This window comes from Notothenia rossii, assembly GCF_949606895.1.
Source record: "Notothenia rossii genome assembly, chromosome: 3".
Taxonomy (NCBI): domain Eukaryota; kingdom Metazoa; phylum Chordata; class Actinopteri; order Perciformes; family Nototheniidae; genus Notothenia; species Notothenia rossii.
The window spans coordinates 4,636,283-4,642,282 of record NC_136901.1 but is presented as its reverse complement, the minus strand read 5'-3'; positions in this window follow the sequence as shown (position 1 = coordinate 4,642,282).

Below are 6,000 nucleotides of genomic sequence, written 5' to 3'. Positions count from 1 at the left end.
CCTGCTGTCCCCTCTCTTCCCGACTGAGCACAACAGACATGTATTTTCTGCTCTTGTCAAAAATAGCACGAGGCCTGTGACACGGCAGCCACCAGAGGACCAGAGAGTGGGATGCAGTTTCTCAGCTCATTACAGAGTAACAGTCTGTCTTATTGGTGTCAGAAGCAACACCTGGGAGACCTCACGCCACAAACACCAGCCTCCTATTGGAGAAAGCAGAGGCTCATTTTAAGGCGTCATATTTACAAGCTTCTTGCTCAAAGATGTTGCATAAAGAACGGCCCAGAACCTTTTGTCGGTAAAGCTTTGCAAGTAATAGCATTACGGCCCGTCCACACAGCAGCTTTGAAAAAATCTTGAAAATCTTGGAGCTGGGCGTGTCTGAGAGCTTGGGGATTTTTTGCGAACAACGCGACCAACAACCAATCACATGAATCTCCCGCCCCCGACATACAAAGCAAAAGACCCCGGTTCTTCTCCACTCAGAATATGTGCAGAAAGGAGTATGACATTGTGTGCATTAATGTGATGCATATAGTCTATGATGTGGCAGAGGTAAAGTGTCAGCGGGAAGGGCTATGATGAACATGTATGAGATTAATGTCTATGGTGCTCTTTTATGCTACATTCCAGGCTGGCTAAAGATACTGTCTATGCTAGCTAGCAATGTTTAAACGAAGTATAAACTCCCCAAGCAGGCGAAAACCTACCAGTTTCACCCACTGTCTCTGCCACCTCCCTCCATGCCTGGTTCCTCCGGTTTGTATCCCGGTAAATAGTTCTGGTCGTAAAGAACCGGGTGATTTGCTACCGTAATTTCTCGTTTGGAATATGAGGAAATGAACTGCGGTCTGGCTCTCCCAGATTGCACGCGGTTTGATTGGCTAGCGCTTGAACTGTCAGATTTGCATAAACGGGATTTGATTGGCTGACGCTTCCAGCTCAGCTTCAAAAGTTGAACATTGCTCAACTTTTGAATCCTGAAAATCCTGGAAATCTTCGCTTTGCTTCCCCACAATGCAGTTTGGCGAAAAGCGAAGCAAAGTGACGTCACCCCCATTCAAAGTCAATGGGCAGAGAAGCGTTGGAAGATTTTTTTAAAGCTGCTGTGTGGACGTACCGTTATTGTTGCTGCTTTATTTCAATCCTGTATTGTGTTCTTCCTTTGTCTTTTGTCATTTTGTTTTTATAGGGTACAGAAGGGTGGCACTATACTATATTTTGCAATCTTAGAAAGTGATGCTTCACTATAAAAGCGTTTTATCCGGAGACTGGGTTTTATATTTCAACAACACTCTTCACTGTCAGGTGATTGGAGCTGGGTGTGTGCGCTCAGATCAAGAGCTTCTTGATGATAGTAGTTGAGTTAAAGGGAGGGTTGCACATGATGAAGTGTCCTCGCCCAGATAAAGGGCAGCATCGGTTGATTGTCGAGTCGAGTTCAGTCACAAAGAAGAAAGCAACAAGGCTTCTCTGACGGGAAAGTCCGGAGGAAGAAGTGAGAGGTGGAAAGGCTGAGGTTTGCATCTCATCTCTGAAAATAATGACACTTAAAGTGGACCTATCATGCTATATTTGAATAATAAAGTGTAGGACCATACCTATATAAGGCATATTTATACTTTTCATTTTTCAAAACACCAAACAGATCATGCATTTTAGCCATTCCTCATTTTGCTCAATTTAACACTGTCTTTGCATCATGGGCTGATTCTGTGAGAACAGCACCATCTACAGGCCTGGCATATGTACTACAGCGTCTCCAGCGCTTTCCAACGGCACTGTCCGTGGCTGTCTCCTCCTGATTGGTGGAGTTGGCCCAATAGCCGTAGCGCCACTTCTGTGACGTCATAGAAGTGTTCAAATCTGGATCAGTCTGTATCAGATCCGTTGCAGCCCCTTTTTAAGAGATTTGGGTATGGAGGAAAATAGAGAGGGTTGTGTTTTCTGACACTTGGTGAGTTCCCTGGAACACCGGGGACACATATTCATGTATACAAGACGTACAAAAGTGCATTTCGCATGATAGGTCCCCTTTAAATGTGCAGATTTTATGTGCAACACACAACTCTGCATTGCATTTGTCTCTACTGTAAGTCTTGTTGATGAGAATGTGAAATAATAAGGTGCATCGTTTCAATTCCGATTTCTATCTGCTTTTTCTAGCCAGGTATCGGTGATAACACGATTAGCAGAGAAGGCCGATGTCTTTCTCCCAGGTGCCTCCAGGCCAGCATGTCCTGGATCAGTCTGAGCAAAGCATCTACAAAGAGAGGTGCCCAGGGAGCTTCCTACTCAAGCACTAAAATAATCTGAAGTGACCCGCAGCACACGGCCGACAGACCGCTCCAGTGCACATCAGTGATCACAGTTAGCAGAAGCCACAAGGACAGTGTCATCAGCAAAGAGCAGATAACACCTTCATGTCAGTGAACCAGACTCCCTCCAGACTTAAGCTGCACCTTTAAACTCTCAAAATGCTACAAGACAGGAGAGGGACATCTGCTGAACTTAAATGCACTTTCTTTCATGGGGAACACAACTCTTACACAGAGGGACCGAATGGCTCGCAGCAGTGACTCTGGCAGTCTGTACTCCCAGAGGAAATATGTTGGGCAGCACATCCAAAATCCTTTCCAAATCCACAACAAAAACACACATGTGGGTACATTCTGTTTGATTTGTCAACAACAGCCACCTGTTAAACGCATCTCCTAATGTATCTCCATCTGCCTGATTTATGAGAGGTACTGGACACAGGAATAAAGCGCTGTTGAATTGGAGACGTTGCCACAAGCAAATCATTTTAACTGCATACCTATGACCGTAAACTACAGCGAGGCTGTGAAATAGGTTGTGGGTTGCTTTTATTAGGCGGGAGGCACTGTGTGTGTATAGGTGTGAGAGTGTGTGAGAGTGGAGAGTGTGCTAGGGAAATCAATATTTCATCTCATCAGGTGTTTATCAGAAGCGCCATGCAGTAAATATCACTGATGGATGGATAGCGATGGGAGATTGCACATTACTCTAGCAGGTCAAGTCTTACACACAGAAAGAATTGGCAGATATAAGTATTTTGTATGTCGTCCTCACAAAGACTGACACACACACACACACACACACACACACACACACACACACACACACACACACACACACACACACACACACACACACACACACACACACACACACACACACACACACACACACACACACACACACACACACACACACACACACACACACACACACACACACACACACCACACACACACACACACACACACACACACACACACACACACACACACACACACACACACACACACACAGGGTAACCCTGAGTAATCCGCAGCCTCCTCTGTCTCTCCAGCAGCTGTGTCTCTCATCCCTCCTGCACATGTGTGTGATCTCGGAAGGATTCGACAGTGATGATAGCCGACAGATTATTACTCGCCGTGTGCACTCATGCTCACATATATAGGTTAAAGTGACCCGCTGTGGGCATTTACAATGCAGATATAGAGGGTTGCCTCACACTACATGACTGAACAAATTATTCAGTGATTATTTGGCACATTTGCAAATATTTTTGATGATTAAATACTTTTGAACAGTTGCAGAAAAATCCACTTAGATTGAAATGAAACTGAATATATCTCTGTGTGTGTGTGTGTGTGTGTGTGTGTGTGTGTGTGTGTGTGTGTGTGTGTGTGTGTGTGTGTGTGTGTGTGTGTGTGTGTGTGTGTGGTGTGTGTGTGTGTGTGTGTGTGTGTGTGTGTGTTTGAAGGCATGTGGGTGGAATACAAATCCATCAGGTGAAATACAGTTGCATCGACAGTGGGAATGCACAGAGCGTCTGTGCTTGTGTTAATGTTATGTATGAATGCAGCTCTACTTGCACATGCTTGCATATTTCACATACTGCAACCTAGTATTGATGGCGTAAGCATTATACCCTGTGCTGCATAGGAACATTACACTTTTAAAATCTTGCTTCGACTAACTAACTAAGGGCATTTGAGATTGGACCAAATAAAGACAGTCTATTAAACCAAAAGTAAATAACTATGAATGTTTTGTCCAACATGCCATGCAGGCGATCCTCTAACTCCTGATACAGAACAACAAATGTGAGCCTCATAGAAAAGTTCAGACATGGTTAAAGTCAGTAGGAATCATCCTCTTGGGACCATACATTTCTGTGAAATATGTGTTGGGATAACATCAGATACTACTGAGTATTTCAGTCTGAAGTGAAGTGGTGGTGTGACCGACAAACATCACTATCTCTAGCATGACACAGAAAGTGAAGGAGAGAAAATGTGAAAAACTTGCTGCAACCAATTGGCCTGACTCCAATGCCACACAAAGAAACATCAAACTATGCACCAAAAGGAAAACTAAATACAGTAGGTTCTGTGAGGATAGGCTGAGCATGCTATCCCAGCTCGGGCTTAGCGAGCAGACCATTAGCTAAGCTTTCTGCCCGAGCTATGGAAGCCAGTAGGTCAGCCTGCACTGAAAGCCTGTTGAGTTCACTGCCATCCAACCAGCAAATCTCTATAAGCGGTCGGAAGTAGACCGTGACTCTGGAGCCCGAGGGCCGGAAAAGTGGGCTGGTGACAGGACAATTGCTGTGTGCAGCGCTGGAGAGGAAGGGGAGAGACCTGGGCAGGTGGAGAGCAGGAGAAAAAACCGTCTGCAGCTTCACAAACTACTGCTGACGGGACGGTGAGCAAGGCACTCCAGAGGCGCCCAGAAGAGGAGAACGTGTTTATCCTGCAGACAGTATAAACAAATGATAGGAAAATGCTGCATGGCTTACACAATTCTAATTTATGAAGAGCTTTGTCTACATTTTAGTTAAGTTATCTTTATTCATCTGTTTATGAGTCCATATGCTTATTGTAGGCTATTTTATTTATATATTTGATTACATGCCGCAGTGCTACAGATCTTTACTTTTTAATTTAAGTTCACACTTTTGTCTGGCAATGCAAACATATGTTTCCATCCCGATAAAGCAATAAGTACACTTTTAAAAATGATGTTCAGTAGAGATGTGTGAGTGTGTGAAAAGGGTCCCTGAGGCGGCAGGGGCTTGTTAAGAGGAACGTGTTAATAAGGGCTAAATCAGAGTTAAAGCTGGCACTTCTACACTAGGTGTTGTTACAAAAGAAGCTTCAGAGGTTAGTGATAAAGAAATGAAACCCCCTTTTTGTTGCATAGTAAAACGACCGGCCGTGAATTAAGACCCTGAATGCAACAGACATCTCTCAGCGCTGATACAGTATCTGACAGTCGTGCAGCCTTTCGTAGAAACCCGGAGCGTAATCTGTATCAGAGATTAAAACTGTGCTATGGGCCTTAATCCTCCCAGCAGCGCATACACACACTGATGAAGCACAAATCCCACTTAGGCAGCTCTAAAGCACGCTTTAATTGAAAGTCTTCCACATATTTAAGGTGGCTGTCGCACTGCAGCTTCCATCACTGGAGTTCAGGCTATGGAAATGTATCTGCATTATATCCTCTGATACACTACATGATATTTATGAACATACATTGTCTTTCAAATGCACTTCCTCAGCTATAGAATGCATGTTGGACACGTTCCGGTCCACTAACACCCTGATATATACATCGTTTTGCCCTGTGTTGTCCTTTTTAACCTCTTCGTGACCTCCGAAAGCAATTTCTCTAGCGCCCGAGGTCACTCCTGCTGCATGTGCTCCAACAAGAGTGAGCTCCCCATCATCACCTGGCTCCATGGATTAGACGATAGTGAAATTGAGTGCCAGGGTTAAATCAAGTCGTAGCTGGTTTGACCGACGCCACGCCTGAGGAGATGGAGACGCGTGAGTAACATCCGCTGTATCTTTAAATAAATCAGAAAAGCGCTCGGAGCAGAATGGGATGTCATATAGGAAGGGAATATAATCAGAATGCAACCTGAAATACAGAACCCGGGCTTCAACGCTACACAACACTGAA